Source organism: Erinaceus europaeus, chromosome 6 (genome assembly GCF_950295315.1).
Source record: "Erinaceus europaeus chromosome 6, mEriEur2.1, whole genome shotgun sequence".
In the NCBI taxonomy this organism is placed as follows: domain Eukaryota; kingdom Metazoa; phylum Chordata; class Mammalia; order Eulipotyphla; family Erinaceidae; genus Erinaceus; species Erinaceus europaeus.
In genome coordinates this window covers 63,050,412-63,070,321 of record NC_080167.1, presented here as the reverse complement: position 1 = coordinate 63,070,321, position 19,910 = coordinate 63,050,412, and the positions used below count along the sequence as shown (strand labels likewise).

Sequence of the window (19,910 nt, the reverse complement as noted above, 5' to 3'; positions counted from 1 at the left end):
AAGCTATTCCTCATGGGAGACGTGCTAACTATACGCCTTGTCTTGATGCTGAATGTGAGCAACTACTAAAGCAGTATGATGAGTCGGGCGACCCAGATGTGGCCGACCATCTCATTGCCTTCCTGGATGCAGCATGCCAAGCCTGCTGGCAACAACTCACGGAAAGTCTGAACTTCACCCACTCAAGTAGGAAGGCCTGGAAGCTTCTTCATAGTCTGGGTACCGGTAGCCAACCCTCTCCCGTCTCCCATCCTCCCGTATCTCCAAACTCAGTGGCCAGTCACCTAACTCAAGTTGGACATGCTAAGATCGACTCAGTCTGGAAAAGAGAAATTTCCCATGAGTGGTCATCCCACTTCCGGTTATCTTGTCCATCTCCAAAACTCTCTCCCTTTACACTGTCTGAACTGGAAGATGCTTTGAAGAGGGTTAAACCGGGAACGGCTGCTGGCTATGATAACATCACCCCAGAACTCATTCTTAACTTGGGCCCCGCAGCAAAGAAGTGGCTCACTACATTCCTGTCCCACATCTTGGAATCCGAATCTATGCCCAAAATTTGGCGTCGTGCGAAGATAATAGCAGTTTTGAAACCAAAGAAAGACCCAACACTGGCCGCCAGCTATAGACCAATTTCTCTCCTCTCCGTGTGTTACAAACTCCTTGAGAGGCTGCTTCTGTCATGAATTTCTCCTCTTACAGAGAAATTCCTATCACCCGCCCAAGCTGGTTTCCGCCCAGGAAGATCTACCTGCGAACAAGCCCTGACCCTCTCAACTTACATTGAAAATGGATTCCAGAAGAATTTAAAGACGGGTGCTGTCTTTGTTGATCTCACAGCAGCCTATGACACAGTCTGGCATCATGGTCTCCTAGTCAAGATCTCAAGATGGCTGCCTCCATGGGTGGCCAACACTATATCGTTTCTTCTCCAAAACAGAAGATTCCGGGTGCATCTGGGTGACAAGTCTAGCAGATGGAGACTTGTCTCAAGTGGCCTCCCCCAGGGCTCTGTTCTGGCTCCTACGCTATTTAATATTTACATCAATGACCTCCCAGAAACTTCCTCAAGGAAGTTCATCTACACCGATGACATCTGCTGTGCAACTCAGGCATCCAAGTTCGACATCCTCGAGGAAACACTCACGAAAGACATGTCTCTGATATCTGATTACTGTAAAAAATGTCGACTAATCCCTAGCACTGCAAAAACGGTATCATCTGTTTTCCATCTACACCATGCCTCGGCCTCGCGTGAGCTTAATGTGCAACTTGACGATACGAGAATCCGGCATGAAGCCCAGCCAGTCTATCTTGGCGTTACTCTCGATCGCACTCTGTCATTTCACGAACATCTCATAAAAACTGCAGCAAAGGTGGGCATGAGGAATCACATCATTGCAAGACTGGCCAGCTCCTCATGGGGCATGAGTGCTTCCACACTACGATCATCATCTCTGGCATTATGCTATTCCACTGCAGAATACTGTGCCCCAGTATGGTTCCGAAGCCCCCACATCCACTTGGTCGATTCCAAATTATATTCCTCCATGAGGATAATTTCTGGAACCATCCGTTCCACCCCGGTTCCATGGCTGCCAGTTCTTAGCAACATCGCCCCACCAGATATTCGTCGGGATGCGGCATCATCTAAGTTCATTTCCCACGTCTATGCTCGACCGGACCTGCCAATATACACGGATATCTTTGCCCACCCTGTCCAACGCTTGACATCTCGTCACCCAGTCTGGTCTCCTACGCCTACACTGAACTTCTCTGTTCCAGACTCTTGGAAACAGAGTTGGCAGTCAGCTGAGGTAAAGAGCAAACACCTCATCACAGACCCCTGCAAGCGTCAACCCGGCTTTGACCTAGCACGTTATGATTGGGCCCTCCTCAATCGCTATCGAACAGGCCATGGCTGGTGCGCCACTATGTTCCATCGCTGGGGAGCCAGAGACGACCCGAACTGCCCCTGCGGCTACAGACAGACTATGACCCACATAGTCAACGATTGCCACCTCTCCAGATTCAAAGGAGGTCTTGAAACTTGACATCAGGCTCAACCTGACGCTGTTAACTGGCTACGGAAGAAGGGCAAATGCTAGAAGAAGAAGAGGAGGAGGAGGAGGAGGAGGAGGAGACTGGCAAAATATCTCACTTGAATAATGTGCTGCTTTGCCATGTGCAAGACCCAGGTTCTAGTCCAGTCTTTACTGCATTGAAGTTTTGTTGCTATGCTCTCTCTCCCTCCCCTCCCCTCCTACCCCCTGCCACTCCCCCTCCCCCCCCCCCTCTGCCTTGGCCTATTCATCTGCATCTCTGTCTCTATCTAAAAAAAACGAGCAAACAAAACACACTGTCAGAGCTTATTGGATAAGCTTATTGGATAATGTGTTTTGACCATAAACTACTCAGCTCTGACTATTCGTAGTGCTGGGATCAAAACTGAGACCTCTCAAATACAAGTTCCGTGTGCTTTATTGTGCTCTCTCCCTGGCCCCGCTCAGTTATATTGCGAAAGGGATACTTATCTTAGGAGGGAATGGGTGCTCCTGGCCTCTCTCACCCCTGAGCCAGCCATGAGCCAGCCCAGCACCTCACAGTCTCTTGCTCTGCCCTTCTTTCCTGAGGTATGTCTACAGTTCCGGGAGAACAAGAGATACTGACTGGGTCCCAGCATGGCTCATCTGGGTCCTTACCAGATGCTTTTCTGCCTCCAGCCCATGAGAACAGAGAGCTGGGATGTCAGTGTCTTTTGGAAATCAAATCAGCTGGCCAGATCCTGCTTCTGGCTTCATTCCTGCCAGCTCTGTTTCCTGAGGGCTGGGTCTTTCTCTCTCTCTTTCTTCCTTCCTTCCTTTCTTTCTTTCTTTCTCTCTTTCTTTTTTCTTTCTAGTTCTGAGATGATTCTTAGAATGGCCTGGCTCAGTACCAACACTCCCAGTGTCCCTGTTCCAAAACAAGCCTTATCCTTTAAAACAGTGCATCTTTGATGATCTGTCCTTTTGCATTAGCTTGCATTTTTATTGCTAGAACAATTCTCCCAAGTTCTATTTATACTTAAAAAAAAAAAAAAAGAGAGAGAGAGACTTGCAGGATCTGGGCAGTGGCACACCTGGTTGGGCACACAATATTACAGTGCACAAAAACTTGGGTTCAAGCCCCCAGTTCCCACTTACGGGGGAACCTTTTTTTAAAAGTTTTATTTATTTATTCATGAGAAATGACAGGAGAGAGAGAAAGAACCAGACATCACTCTGGTACATGTGCTGCCGGGGATTGAATTTGGGACCTCATGCTTGAAAGTCCAAAGCCTTATCCACTGCGCCACCTCCCAGACCACTATGGGGAAAGCTTAATGAGTGGTGAAGTAGTGTTGCAGATGTCTTTCTTACTATCCCTCTCTGTCTTCCCTTCGCTTCTCAATTTCCCTCTGTCTCTAGTGAATAAATAAAATTCACTCATTTTGAAAAAAAGTTTTTAGAGCCTGCTAAATAGTTCACCTGGTAGTGCACCTGCTTTGCCATTTGTGAACCCCAAGCTCAAGCCCAGCAGTGGGGGGACTGGCCGTAGCACACTGGGTTAGCACACACAGCTCCCCGCCTGCAGGGGGGGGTCACTTGGCAAGCAGTGAAGCAGGTCTACAGGTGTCTGTCTACAGGTGTTGCAGATGTCTTTCTTACTATCCCTCTCTGTCTTCCCTTCGCTTCTCAATTTCCCTCTGTCTCTAGTGAATAAATAAAATTCACTCATTTTGAAAATAAGTTTTTAGAGCCTGCTAAGTAGTTCACCTGGTAGTGCACCTGCTTTGCCATTTGTGAACCCCAAGCTCAAGCCCAGCAGTGGGGGGACTGGCCGTAGCACACTGGGTTAGCACACACAGCTCCCCGCCTGCAGGGGGGGGTCACTTGGCAAGCAGTGAAGCAGGTCTACAGGTGTCTGTCTTTCTCTCCCTATCTCCCTCCCCGCTTCAATTTCTCTCTGTCCTATCCAATACAAAATGAGGGAAAATGGCTGCCAGGAGCAGTGGATTCATAGTGCAGGCTCTGAGCCCCAGTGATAACCCTGGAGGCGGAAAAAAAAAAGCCAGCATTGGAGGAAGCTTTGCTGCTGCAGTGTCCTTCTGTCTCTTTCCCTCTCTCTGTCTAGCTGTCTGGAAATGTTAGCCCAGAATGCTAATGACAACAACAACAAAAATTTTTTTTTTTCAGGAGAAGTAGAAAGCAAAGCACTGCTCAGCTCTGACATAACACGAGGCCACAGACAAATCTGGGTCCTTAGACTACAAGTCTGGTGCCCTTGTGTGCTTCACTATTACCCACTGTCCTCTATTTATACATCAGAAATGTAATAAAAGATAATTGACAGAAGTTGAAAAATAAGAACAGAAGGGAAAACACAAAGCAGAACTTGGACTGGATTTGGTGTATTGCACCAAAGTAAAAGACTCTGGGACGGAGGTGGTTCAGATCCTGGAACATGATGAGGAGGACCTAGGTGGGGGGTTAGAGTGCTACTTGGAAAGCTGAGAAATGTTACAGATATACCAACTACTATATCTTAGTGTTGACTGTAGACCAATAAAGAAAGAGAGAGAGAGAGAGAGACAGAGAGAGAGAGAGAGAGCGCTAAGAGGAGAAAAAGAGAGTACCAGAGTATCACTTTGATATATGCAGTCCAGGGATCAAACTCTGGATCTTAGGTTTAAGAGTCTAATGCTTCATTTCCAAGGTCACCTGTTTATCTCTTTTATGTCTGCTTTTTCCGACATGCACCAAATGGCCTTGCAGAATAAATATATCAAATAATAATGGCAGCTATGGACATCACTTTTTCTAGTTCCTAATTCCAGTGGGGACACCTGAGATTTTCACATATTGTCTGCTGCTGCTCATAATTTATTCACGCAGTCCATTCCATTAATGGGTTTGACTATACCATTCCACACTGAGATAAAGCTTGACTGTCTTGGTAAACCATTCCTCTATTTCTGCTATATATATATATATATATATTTATTCCCTTTTGTTGTCCTTGTTGTTTTATTGTTGTAGTTATAAACACCTCATCACAGACCCCTGCAAGCGTCAACCCGGCTTTGACCTAGCACGTTATGATTGGGCCCTCCTCAATCGCTATCGAACAGGCCATGGCCGGTGCGCTGCTGTGTTCCATCGCTGGGGAGCCAGAGACCACCCGAATTGCCCCTGCGGCTACAGACAGACTATGACCCACATAGTCCACGACTGCCACCTCTCCAGATTCAAAGGAGGTCTCAAAACTTTACATCAGACTCAACCTGACGCTGTTGACTGGCTACGGAAGAAGGGCAAACGCTAGAAGAAGAAGTCATGATTGGTGTCATTGTTGTTGGATAGGACAGAGAGAAATGGAGAGAGGAGGGGAAGACAGAGAGGGGGAGAAAAAGACAGACACCTGCAGACCTGCTTCACCGCCTGTGAAGCGACTCCCCTGCAGGTGGGGAGCCGGGGCTCAAATCGGTATCCTTATGCCGGTCCTTGCACTTTGCACCACATGCGCTTAACCCACTGCACTACCACCCGACTCCCCATTCCTCTATTTCTAATCAGTTATATTTTCCGGAATATTATTTATGACTTTTCATATATAAATATACTCCTAGATGAAACTGAGATTGATTTTCCTTATATTTCACTTAGAGGTGGGGGAGAATATAACAGGCACTGTCTCAAGATAATTGTAAATACACTGCGCAAGCAACTCTCTGTGGAAGGCTCATTGTGTTGGAAATGTGCTGTTTTCTTATTCCCCAAGTCTAGTCCCCCTTCTTCTTGTTAGGTGTCTCCTAGTTTTCTTGGGAATCTTCTCCCATAAAGTCATTTGGAGGGGGGAAAAAGCAGGGGCCATATGGTAGCACACCAGGTTAAGTGCACATAGTACAAAGCACAAGGTTCCCGGTTTGAGCCCCCAGCCCCTCACCTGCAGGAGGGCTTGCTTTACAAGTGGTGAAGCAGGTCTGCAGATGTCTTTCTCGTTCCCTCTCAGTCTTCCCCTTCTCTCTCAATTTCTCGCTGTCCTGTCCAAAAAAAAAAAAAAATTATATGGCCTCCAGGAGCAGTGGATTCATAGTGCAGGCATCAAGCCCCAGCAATAACCCTGGAAGCAAAAAAAAAAAAAAAAAAAGTGTGGTGTTCTGAGTTCCAGAAAGCCATTCTTCATTGTTCATTATTCTCTCCCTCTCTGATTTTTTTTCCCTTCCAGGGTTATCACTGGGGCTCAGTGCCAGCACTACCAATCCACTTTTCCTGGTGGCCTTTTTCCCCTCCCTCCCTTTCGTTTTTCTATTTTATTGGATAGGACAGAGAGAAATTTAAAAAAATTTTTTTTATTTATTACTGGATAGAGACAGAGAGAAATTGAGAGGGGAAGGGAAGAGAGAGAGAGGGAGAGAGAGAGAGAGAACCAACTGCAGCCCTGCTTCAGTACTCGTGAAGCAGGACAGAGAGAAATCGAGAGAGGAGGGGAGATAGAGCGGGAAAGAGAAAGATAGACACCTGCAGACCTGCTTCACTGCTTGTGAAGTGGCCCCAGGGCATTGGATGCAGGTCAGTAACTAACCGTCTTTATGAGAGATAGTGATGGAGACCCAGCTTGAACTGAGTATAGTAATAGGGAAAGACGATCAGAAAAAAGTTGGTTTCAAAGCTTCACTCAGTCACTGTGAATGGAGGTGAGCCATTCAAGCTCTAAGTTTGTCTGTTTGTTTCTAGAGGAGTTTCCAAAGTGTCCAGAACCTCAAACACATGAAGCATGCATTCTGTTATGGAGGTCACATGTTTCCCTGGCCACTTGCTACCCACTGGCCCCAAGTATCACACATCGGTCAAGTTCAAGGACACTTACTGGCCCAGAGAGTAAGCCAGTTGTTTCGTTTATTTTACTGACTTATTACAGAGCACTGATTTTCTTTAAATGATACATGACTGCATTTTAGTGACTCAGGGTCAGTTGCCTAACTGTAAAAACCAGTGTGAAATCCCTATAAAGAAAAAAATGACCTGGGTCCCTTACAAGATACCCAGTTCTGACACAGAGAATATAATTGTTCTCACCTGCAAGTACAAAAGATCGGTGTCTCACTGACTACTGTGATGTGGGACAAAGAGCAGGAAAACCTGAACTTGGATTAGCTACATGTCTTGAGGAAACAACCTGACATCTCTAAGCTTATTTCATCATCTATAAAGATGGAAGGAAATTACTCTCTAGGAGAGAGACTTAGAGATCTAAATGAGAGAATGTATTTGAAGTCAGTCCTTTGAAAGATAGTCATGCATTTGACCCAGGCTTGAGACCTCACAGCACATGACACTGAGAGAAGTCCCACTGTAGGGGTGTCTCTGCCTCTTTCTGTCTCTGACTCCCACACTGAATGGAAAATGGCCTGGGAGAGGGGAAAAATTCCAAGTGTACAAGACTCCAGAGAGAGGAAGAAAGGAAGGAGAGGAAAGAAAATGTGTTTAGGTCACTTGTTCATAATCTATTCTTTAAATTTTTTATTACCTTTATTGGAGAGAGAGAGCCAGAAATTGAGAGGAAGGAGGTGATAGAGTGGTGGAAGGGTGACAGTGAGACACCTGCAGCCCTGCTTCACCACTCGCGAAGCTTCCCCCTTGCAGGTGAGGGATGGGAAGCTTGAACCTGGGTTCTTAAGCATTATACATGTGTGCTCAACCAGGTGCACCACCACCCAGTCCCACTAGTTCATAATCTCTTCCAGGAGACAAGATAGAACACTTGTTAATTCATTTTAGAAAGTGAGTATTGCCTTGAAACCACAAATAAAGAGAATAGAAAGAAAGCTGCAGGCCAGGATTTCCTATAAATATATCTACAAAAATCCTCAAGACAATACCAGCCAATTGAATCTGATAATTTACCCCCCAAAAAAGAAGATAGCAGATAGTAAATAATGCATTTGAATTCTTTTCTTCTTTCACTTCCATTATATTACATACAAAATCATCTTGAAGGGGGCCGGGCGGTAGTGCATGGGGTTAAGTGCACATAGTGTGCAGACCAGCACAAGGATCCCAATTCGAGCCCCTGGTTCCACACCTGCAGGGGGGCTCACTTCGTAAGCAGTGAAGCAGGTCTGCAGGTGTCTGTCTTTCTCTCCTCCTCTCTGCCTTCCCCTCCTCTCTCCATTTATCTCTGTCCTGTCCAACAACGACAACATCAATAACAACAACAACAATGGAAAAAGATGGTTGCCAAGAGCGGTAGATTCGTAGTACAGGTACCAAGCCCCAAGCGATAACCCTGGAGGCAAAAAAATAAAAATATATAAAAATCATCTTGTAAGTTGTAGACACATGAAATAAATTGCTAGACAAATTAGTGAACTCCAGAGCTTGCCAATGATTTGAAAAGTGTATTCCACCCTAAGAACATTATTTGCAGAAGCAGAGAACAGAGTGGTGATGCAGCAAGTTATCAGTTTCAGTACAGTGATTTTCAACCCACTTCAAGGACATTCTGCCCAATAGGGATCATCTGGTAATGTCAGTAGACATTCTGGGCTGGCACAGCTTCTTGAGTGTGACTGCCATTTAGTCAGGTGAAGCCAAGGATGCTATGAAATCACCCTACGGTTGGCAGTCCATCTTCACAAGGGAGAATAGTCTTACTCAACACGTCCATAGCACACTATTGAGAAGCCCTGTCTTGGTGGTTAGGCAAGTTCATCTGGTTAGTCTTGGTTTCAGCTTTGTTGGTGCTTACATATCTGTTAATATGCTTTCACCTGACAGTGTTCCTTCCTTAGTCTGTGAACCCTCATAAAAAATGAAGACAGGGGCCAGGCGGTGGCATGCCTGGTTAAGTATACACATTACAGTGTCCAAGCCAGGTTCAAGCCCTTGGTCCCCACCTGCAGGGGGAAAGCTTTACAAGTGATGGAGTAGGGCTGCAGGTGTCTCTCTATTTCCTTCTCTATCTCCCCACTCCTCTCAATTTTCTCTGTCTTAAGAAAAAAGAGAGAGAGAGAGAGAGAGAAAAGAAATGAGGAAGATAAACCCTCAAAGTGATTCTGATGATTATATGTTCAGACATATAAAATTATGTACCAGTAATATCAATGCAAAACTTCTATTTTACCCCTATGACTGTGTAGAAAACATTGATCGTAGACCTTCCATTCCACACTCTACTAAAAGATAAATCTTGTCAAGAGCTGCCATTTTCAAATACCTAAACACTCCTGCCTGCCTCAAGCAATAGTTAGTAAACAAAATTCCACCTTACCCAATCTCTGTCATGATTTGGTAATGTGGAAGACACTTTCTCCAGTAGAGAAGGTGATTGTTTCAGAGAAAGGGCTGCCCTTTATATAAATCATAGATATTAATTCAATTTAATTTTTAACTTTTTATTTACTTTTTTGCTTAACTATTATGAGGAAGGAACAGAACCCTGCTCCATGCTGACACTAGGTGGTGCTGGGGCTTGAACCTGCAGCTTCTAGGGTCTCAGGCATGCAAACTAGTGCTCGTAATAGGCTTAGCTACCTCCTCAGCCCTATAAATACCAGTATTAAAGGTCAAAATTAGAGAACTCAGTGCTCTAAGGGAAATTCAGTAACATTTCTTTTAAATTTCCTATTAGTGATTTAATAATGATTGAGATTGTAGGCTAAGAGGGGTACAATTCCCTGTAATTCCTACCATCAGAGTTCTGTAACCCATCCCCTCCATTAGAAAGTTCCCTATTCTTTATCTCTCTGAGAGTATGGATCCAGTATCTTTATGGGGTGCAGAAAGTGGAATGTCTGGCTTCTGTAATTGTTTCTCCACTGGACATGGACATTAGCATGTCAATCCATACCCCCAGCCTGTCTCTCTCTTTCCCTAGTTGGATAGGGCTCTGGGGGAGGTGAGGTTCCAGGATATATTGGTGAGGTCATCTGCCCAGGGAAGTCACCTTGGTGGCTGAAAAGCAGTAAAATTCAAAGTGGCCCATGACTTTAGTAGTTTTTGCCTGAACCCAATAGCTAACATGTAGGTGGACTAAAAGTATTGTCTGGGAAGACGGTTTCTGTAATTAAGATCAACGATTACATGGAGTGGAGGAGCAGGGAGAGGAGATAGCATAATGGTATTTCAACCAGACTCTCATGCCCAAGGCTTGGCAAGTCCCAGGCTCAAACCCCAGCACCACCATAAGCCAGAGCTGAGCAGTGCTCTGGTAAAAATAAACAAGTAGATAAATATCAATAAGAAATACTGCCAGAAATGTTCTTCTTCCTGTTTTTGCCCCCCCCCCCCAGGGTTCGCTGGGCTTGGTGCCTGCACTACGAATTTACTGCTCCTGGAAGTCATTTTTCCATTTTGTTACTCTTGTTGTCATTTTTATTGTTGTTGGATAGGGCAGAGAAAAATCGAGAGAGGAGGAGAAGACAGAGAGTGGAAGATAAAGACCTGTAGACCTGCTTCACAGCTTGTGAAGCGAACCCCCTGCAGGTGGGGAGCTGGGGGCTCGAACCAGGATTCTCGTTCCAGTCCTTGTGCTTTGCACCATGTGTACTTAACCCACTGTGCTACTGCCCAGCCCCCTATGTTCTTAACTATGAACCTAACAGAGGATGGAAGTGTTAATCAGGGGAAAAGAGCCTTTGTTTCTTCTCTGTTCAGCGTTAGCCTCTCTCACACCACTGCTTCTTCACCCACTGCTACCATGACAGAGCAGTGAGGTCCAACTGCAAGGGCCAAGCTCAGTCAGAAGCAAAGGATGATGGGAAACTGGGGATGGGGCATGAAACAACCAGCTCAGAACTGTTCTAGAGTGGATAACAGTGACTCTGTGATTTGCTTTGTGTTTTCACTTAAAAAAAAAAATCACATACTTACCTGGCAGGGGAGATACCATGATCACGAAGGTGGTTTTCCCAGGGCGAGGCTTATCCATTGCACTCCGGATGTGCTGACCCCTGCGATTTCCCCAAATGTGGGAAACTCGACTGCATAATTTGTGGTAGTGGGGGACTGTGTTCGCGCTCTCCCCTAAAAAAAAAAAAAAAATCACTTTAACAACGCAATGATATTGGCAATAGAAGTTATTTTGTCCCAAGCCTATAGATGAAAAGAATGGACCTTAGATTTGGGTTTCTTGTTTAAAATCATGCAGCTTCAAAGTATCTGGGACTCAGATCTCCCTGCTCTAACTTGAGAATTCTGTGTACTACCATGCACACACACACAAACACACACACGCGCACACACACACACACACACACACACACACACACACACACACACACACCAGGCATAACTTCTTGTCCTTTCCTTCCAGTTCCTTTTGGTTTAAGCCTCCTATCTCGGTTGTAGGACTTTAAAGAAGTCCAAATGGGGTGGCAGAGTCTGCAGACAAGACAGAAAACCCCTCACAGGGACAAAGAGCTCTTGACTCACTGCTATTCTCCCAAATAAAAAATGTTAGCTCTACAAAAACCTTTGGGGAAATCACTCACTTTCTAAAATGTTGTTTTCACACCGTCATCAACCATCCTGGAAGGCTTTTGTTTTTAAGTAGCTTTTAAGTAAAATAATAAATAAGTTGGTTTTTGCCTAGTTTTTACTCTACTAGTTTAATTTAAACCACATTGCTGGGATTTAATATGCTTTTGTTCAGAATGATTATTTTGAACTTTGGATGACAACTCATTCCAAATGAACAATATCATGGCCTCAATGCATCTAACTTACAGCCTTTGTTAATTCTCTTAGCTACCCATTATCCCTTGAGAGGATCTTTTAGTTCTCTTAACTTCCTCTTACTTGAATACTCAAAGTGTTTGCTTCACACAGAACACATGGAACTTTTTTCTTTCTAAGAATGTGAAGCCTCACTTGTTCCAGCTACAGGAAGTCATTTGGATCAGGGATTTGTGTGTGTATACGTAAGAGAGGTGACTTCCTTTTTATTTTTGTTCTCTTAAAGAGCTGAACGTTTCCGAGCAAGCTCTTATTGCTATTTAGAGTTCGGAAGATTTTTCATACATGGCTACAATTATAACTTGTCTTTTATAGCTCTGAAGATGACATTTCTCCAGCAGTATATAGACTCTGGTTTGACAATATACACTTTCTAATTTCCACATCCATGACTCAAGTTATACCATTATCCCTTTCTATTACTGTACCTTGAAACACACACAACTTCACGGATATGGCAAAATGGAGTAAGATGTGATCCATTCATTTCTTCCATAGTGAGAAAGGCATCATCTGGTGGGGAGGGGTAGAACCATAAACATTGTGTCCTGGCATCATCTGCTTCTAGCAGAAAACAAGAAGGTAGTTATTTGAGTTCTCCCTATTAATTAAAAAAAAAAATTCAGATCAAGAGGAGTAAGAAAGTCCCAAAAATGAGGAGTCTGGCGGTAGTGCAGCAAGTTAAGCACACGTGGCGCCAAGCGCAAGAACCGGCATAAGGATCCCGGTTCGAGTCCCCGGCTCCTCAACTGCCCGGGAGTCGCTTCACAGGCGGTGAAGCAGGTCTGCAGGTGTCTGTCTTTCTCTCCCCCTCTCTCTGCCTTCCCCTCCTCTCTTCATTTCTCTCTGTCCTATCTAATGATGATGACGACATCAATAACAACAACAATAATAACTACTACAACAACAACAACAAAAAAAAAAAACAAGGGCAACAAAAGGAAAATAAATATTAAAAATAAATAAATCTTAAAAAAAAAAAAGTCCCAGGATGAAGCTGAGTGACTTTAGCTCCACCTTACTGGCTTTAGTAGAAGTTCAACTGTTGTCACTCTGAACTATAAAGTCATGATTTCTTGTAACAGAATGGCTACACTCTCATCTTTGAACCATTTAGGGCTGGGGGACTTTGCTGGAACCTCAGACACGAACAATTTCACTGAAATAGTCCACTTTTTCATTCAGATAGAGCGACAAACAGGCAAAGGGGGAAAGACACCAATGCAATGAGCTTCTCCAAGTGCCGCCATAACATCTCATGTGGTGCCAGGGCTCCAACCTAGGCCACATGCTTAGAAAAACACATGCTCCTTTGGATTCATAGTACTGGCATGGAGCTCCAATGATAACCCTGGAGGCAAAAAAAAAAATCCTCCAGCCCAAAATTTATTTATTAAACAATTAAAATATTACTATTATATATATTTTTATTTATTGAATAGAAACAGCCAGAAATCAAGAGGAAGGGGAGAGAGACAGAGAGACACCTATAACCCTGCTTCATTACTTGTGAAGCTTTACCCTGCCAGGTGGAAACTGGGGACTTGAACCTGGGTCCTTGCGCATTGTAACTTGTGTGCTCAACCAGGTGCACCACCACCTGGCCCCTCCAAATTAAATTTTTAATTTTATTTTGTTGCTGAAATAATGATTTACAAGACAATCATTTTTATGTTTTTATTTGTTTATTGTTGGATAGACACGGAGAGAAATTGAGAGGGGTGAGGGAGACAGAGAGAGAGAGAGACAGAGAGACCTGCAGCCTTGCTTCAAGCTCATGAAGCTTTCCCCATGCAGGCAGGGACCAGGGACTTGAACCTGGCTCCTTGCACGCTGTAATGTGTGCGTTTAACCAGGTGCACCACCACCTGACCCGAACAGTAATTATATGGATACAATTATTTAGCCTTCCTTGAGTGGTGTCTGCATACCACTCCCACCACAAAGTTAGGTCCACCAACACCACTGTGTCTGTACTGTGTCTCCAATGCCCTCTCAGTCCCATCCCCTTCCCAACCAATTTTTTTAAATCTTTTTAAATATTTATTTATTTATTTTCCCTTTTGTTGCCCTTGTTTTTTTTTATTGTTGTTGTAGTTATTGTTGTTGTTATTATTGATGCCATTATTGTTAGATAGGACAGAGAGAAATGGAGATAGGAGGGGAAGACAAGAGAGGGGGAGAGAAAGATAGACACCTGCAGACCTGCTTCACCGCCTGTGAAGTGACACCCCTACAGGTGGGGAGCTGGGGGCTCGATCCAGGATGCTTATGCCGGTCCTTACACTTCGTGCCATGTTTATAAGACAACAAAAAACTTATTGTTGGCACTAGTCAGTGGTACGCTGGGTTGAGTACACACATTACCATGTACAAGGTTCAAGCCTCCAGTCCCCCCCTGCACAGAGGGCAGCAATCATTTCTAACAATTCACATTTTTAAATCTGATGCTAACTGGGCCTGTAGTGTTCCAAGTGAAAATTTACCCTAAAATATAGTCTTAGAACTCAAGAGGCATTATTTTGAAGATAATTTTAAAGGGTACTGAATAGCCATGTAGTCTTATGCCAGAAGATAGGACCAGAACAAGAAACTTCTTTGTAACTTTGTGATTCACCCTGTTTCAGTACTTTCATGATTCAGAAAACAAAGCAACTTTAAAATTCCTATAAAAGGGGCATTTAAATTCCAACTACCCTTCCAAAGGGTATGTTTTGTACCAAAACCCTGGTTGTAATACTCCTCTACATTTTTTCCCCTTGTAAGAGATCATTTTCAATATCCCAGTCCAGGCACCATAAAGCAATCCCGCTGATGTAACAATTCCCTGTATATGATTGCTCTGAATTAAATTGCTTTTCCCTGGCACATGTTACAAAGGCATTTCCCTACAGCTCAAACCAAAAACTTGGTCTGAGCCAGTGTTCATCTCAACTTGAATCACCACCCACCTGGGCCTGACTCAGGCTGGCAGACCAAAAGGAAAGTTCTGCCAGAGTCTATTACAACCTCTGGATCTGTCCCCATGCTCAGGTGCACACAACCATATTAATCAGGAGAGGCGACAAGGTAAATTCTGAGTGGAGATGAATTCTGGGAGGCAGCAGGGCTTAGGGAAGCCCAAACCATTTGGAGTGGAGTGAGTCAAAATGACTTTTGAGTGGAACAATTGGAGAAAGAACAAGGTTGTTCACGATTCCAAACTGTTGCCAGAGCTTTTTAGCTAGGAATGCTTTCAAGACAAGACTTCTCCTCCTTCTGGAGAAGCTTAAGACCTGAAACCCAGCCATCTCTAGCTATTATGAAACCTTAAAATACATGAAAATTTCAAAGACTCATGTTCAAGAAGTTGCTGAATAGACTTGATCCTTTCTTGGCTTCTAGAGATTCCTTTCAACTCTAGGTTTGCATATGCTATAAGCAGAATCATTTTTTTTCTTTTTCAAATTAACTTTCAGGAAAATAAAGGGTGGTTTTATTAGACAATCATTGTCCCTTGCTTTTAACCGCCTGCAAGATTTTCCCTGATGAGTAAACAGTGTTTTGTTAACTGATTCTTTCTAAGTTTAGCTTTTTTTTCTTTTTCTTTTTGCCTCCAGGGTTATTGCTAGGGCTCAGAGCCTGCACCACAAATCCACTGCTCCTGGAAGCTAACTTTTTTCCTTTTGTTTCCCTTGTTGTGTAACGTTGTTGTGGTTATTATTATTATTGATGTTGTCATTGTTGGATAGGACAGAAAGAAATGGAGAGGGGAAGGGAAGACAGAGATGGGGAGAGAAAGACACCTCTAAAATTGCTTCACTGCTTGTGAAGTGATTCCCCTGCAGGCGGGGAGCCAGGGGCTCGAATTCTTATGCTGGTCCTTGCACTTTGCACCATGTGCACTTAACCCGCTGCACTATCGCCCAACCCCCTAAGTTTAACTATCTTTAACAACCTTATGCCTATAGAATAATGCTTGCTAAAGATAGGCACAATTATTCACCAAGGATCTAGCAGTGTTGTCCAGGTCTTGAAAGCTAACATAGAGAAAGTGACATGTGTTTTATCTGGGCTTATTCAAGCACTCAGAAGCTTGAGAGGTCATGTTGACTGATTCCTAGGATTTTATAAATGTGTAGCTGCTTAGAGAACCATCATGGTGTTTCCAGCTGCTTCATTTAGTGACGGGGACACATTATTTAATCACTAAGGCCCATTTCCTCATCTGCAGGATGGGACTAGTAGCAGTGCCTACTTCATAGTACTGTTTTTAGCATTAAATAAAGCGTGACCACAAAGTAAATGCTAAACTTATACTTGTCGTGTGTGTGTGTGTGTGTGTGTGTGTGTGTGTGTGTGTGTGTGTGTGTGTGTATTAAGTTTATCAACAAATAGGCAAAACTCTTCTATGGAAGTGCATGTTATTGAACCCCAAAGAGAAACGAGTAAATAATAATAATAATTATAATAATGTGGACCTATGCTAAAGAGATAGCTCTCTAGGTAGATCACATATCTTGCGAACAGTGTGGACTTGGTTTGATGCCAGACACCACATGGGAAGGGCTCTGATAGTCAGGGAAGCTACAGTGCTATAATGTCTGTCCCCCCTTCTCTGTCTCTGTGTCTCAATTAAAAGGTGGCCCAGGAGCAGTAAAATCATGCATACATGATGCCCTGGTTTTGCAAATTAATTGATTTACTGATTAAATCTATTTTACTTGAGCATGTTCCCATTTCTTGAGGTCAATTATCAGATGGCAATGTAATAAAGTTTATAAAGATAGCTATTAGGATAATGAGGAGTGTTTCTCTCATGGCCACCAATAGTGCAGTCTGCTATGGCCCCAGGATGAGTATTTCTATTGAACAACCAAAGAAAGTACAGTTAGCATGGCAAAAGCTAAAAAACTCTCTTAGTTATGATTCATAAACAGATGAAAGTTAGTTTCCCCTGGGTTGCAGAACTTTCTTTGCTATAAATAAAGTGGAAGGGAAAAGAAAGAGAGAACCAAGTAGGAATGATGGATCCCAGCCAACGGAAATAAACCATTTACATTCCTATTTTATAATTACTTCAGTTTTATGGAAAATAAAGGAAGTGGATCCGATGCTGCCTACCTCCCCAACTCTGAAATGACTTAGCACTGATATTAAAAAGCATCAACAATAATTCATACACTTTAAAGTCTTGTATGCCAGGTCAGAGCAGTGTACTTGTCCTCTCTCCCTTCCTCCTTTTTTGGTTCTTTCTCTCATTATAAATAAACTTTTTAAAAGAATTTTTGAGAAACTGGAAGATAGTTCACCCAGTAGAGTGCACATCTTACCATACATGAGAAATCAGGTTTGAGCCTTGGCACTAGATGGCCACACCATGGACAGCACTGGGGGAACTCCAGAGATGGTAGAGAGGTCTTGTCTTCTCACTTTCCCTCTCTCATATATATTAAATTATATGTCTATATGTACATATACACATATATGTATGTTTTAATATCATACATATCAGGTCAGCATATATTATATTAAAAATTGACCCATAACCTTGGAATCACTTATAATTAAGTTCCTGACTGCCGGGCTAGCTTCTCGGGTGGGAGACAGACGACCAGGGACTCATGGCTGAGCTGGGAACGCAGTTCAGTCTTTATTGATGAGCGGGGATGCAGTGCAATCAATCTAATCTAATCTCATTTCATTAGAAAATCCTGTCCTTTATATCTCCTGAGGCGCAAGTACCAGATCGGAAGAGGAAATATGTAGGATAGGGGGTGGGGATAAGGAAAAAGCCTGTGTATCAAGCTTGCATCTAACCAGTGGAGATTAAACCAATGCCCTGTAGGCAAGACGGGTCTCAGGTAAAGCAGTGATTGTGTAAATAGACCACAGCATTAAGCAATGCAACAGAAGGGGTCTTAGAAGCAGAATTAGAAGCAGACCAACACCTGACACTGCTCCCTATGTATACCCCTGAAAATATAACAAAGGTTATTTTTATATTGAACATAATCATCTAAATGGGGTCTTGACTGAAATGATAAAATCAAGTACATCAGTATACGCTCTTTTGTAGGTCAGGTAACCAGTGTGTTTGCTGATGACGAACAGCTACCAGCTTTTCAAGATGCCTTGTGAACTATCCCATAGAACCTGTGCTTTTTTTTGCTGTTGCTCTGTGGCCACACCTCCAGAAGTCGTTGAGTCTATGCTTTTTTGGATGGTAAAGAAAATAATCTAGAAACAAAGTGTAGAGGCCAGGAGATAACTCAGTGATACAGCACTCATCTCATATTGGTGAGCTTCTGGGTTCGATCCCGGCACCACATAGGAGCAGCAACACTGTACACTTACGAGACAAGCTGTGGAGCGGTGTTTTGTTCTCCCTGCCCATCTTGCTTGTTCTAAACTATAGAACAAACTTGGACCCAGGAGGTGGATCAGTGGAACTTCAAAGATGTGAGAACTTAAACTTGATCTCTGGAACCATGAAGGGACAGGAAGGTATGGGGAAGGAGGGGGGGAGGGAAGGAAGGGGAAGGGAGGGGAGATAAAGAAAGAGAAGAGAAATGAGGGACGCAAAGGGGATAGGATTGGGGAAAGAGATGGGAAAAAATGAAAGTGAGAAAGAGGAAAGAAGGAAGGAAGAAGGAAGGAAGGAAGGAAGGAAGGAAGGGTGTAACCTGACAAGGCAATATCAAAGAAATATAATCCCTATGATTATATTTCTTTTTTTAATTTAATTTTATTTATAAAATGAAAATATTGAAAAGTCATTATATTTCTGAAAGACTTTTCATTTAAAATTGCTATTGATCTCAAGGCCCAATTCATATTTATTTTGATTGTGAAGTCTAGCTTATTTTTCATTTCACTTTTTGTGACTATTTCTCTTGGTGTGACTTAAGCAAACCTTGTATACATAAATGAAGTAGTGACTACAAATCATTTTTGACAGGGATGGAAAATAGTAGTTAATGTTTTCCATCTGCTACACGGTACAGTGTCACCCAAGGACCATGATGTAGGGAGTATGGAAACACCTAAGTACATGACAGAAATGTAACTGTCATGTTTCGTTGATTTTTATCGTTTTGCTAAGTGCTACCATGTGTTGTTTGAGTCGCCCAGGCAACATTGGTGACCATTCAAAACTTTACTCTGAAAGCTTTCAAAATAGCAATTATTTTAATGTGTACATGCGTGTGTGTATGTGTGCGTATACTGTAACTGTTCTGAAAGTTAAACTAGAGTTCTGACATGGGCATTGGCAGTTGGGTCCATACCCCCAGCCTGACAAATAATTTCTTAACTGAGTCCATTTCACCAGTCTGGCACCAAAATAAAGTTCACAGGTGAATCTTATAACCATAGCACAACAGTTGTTCCTGACGCTATAAATATTGGTTTAGGGAAGCCAGGCAGTAGCGCCCCGGGATAAGCACACATAGTGTGGAGCACAATGACTGATGCAAGGATCCCGGCTCGAGCCCCGAGCTCAGCACCTGCAGGGGAGTCACTTTGTAAGCGGTGAAACAGGTCTACAGGTGTCTATCTTTCTCTCTCTCCCTCTCTGTCTTCCCCTCCTCTCTCAATTTCTCACTGTCCTATCCAACAACAGCAACAACAATAACAGCAACAACAACAATGAAGAAAAAAAGATGTTCTCCTGGAGTGGTGGATTTGTGGTGCAGGCACCAAGACCCAGCAATGGCATTGGAGGCAAAAAATAAATAGGGAGCTGGGCGCTAGTGCAGCAGGTTAAGCGCACATGGAATAAAGTGCAAGGACTGGCTTAAGGATCCCAGTTCAAGCCCCCAGCTCCCTACCTGCAGGGGGGTCAATTCACAGATGGTGAAGCAGATCTTCTGGTGTCTATCTTTCTCTCTTCCTCTCTGTTTTCCCTTCCTCTCTTGATTTCTCTCTCCTATCCAACAACATCAACAGCAATGGCAACAATAACATTAACAAGTGTAGCAACAAAATGGGGGAAATGGCCTCCAGGAGCAGTGGATTGGTTGTGCAGGCACCAAACCCCAGCAATAACCCTGGAAGCAATAAGAAGAAGGATGAGGAGGATGAGGAGGAGGAGGAGGAGGAGGAGGAGGAGGAGGAGGAGGAGATGAAGAAGAAAAGGAAGGAAGGAAGGAAGGAAGGAAGGAAGGAAGGAAG

At 43.5% G+C, this 19,910-nt stretch overlaps 1 non-coding gene across 1 annotated transcript; it reads left to right on the top strand.

Moving 5' to 3' along the window:
• Positions 1-10,884: 10,884 nt before the first annotated feature.
• On the top strand, positions 10,885-11,048 carry LOC132539202 (U1 spliceosomal RNA). The gene has a single exon (XR_009550494.1). It is a non-coding gene; the product is annotated as a U1 spliceosomal RNA (small nuclear RNA).
• The last annotated feature ends 8,862 nt before the right edge of the window (positions 11,049-19,910 follow it).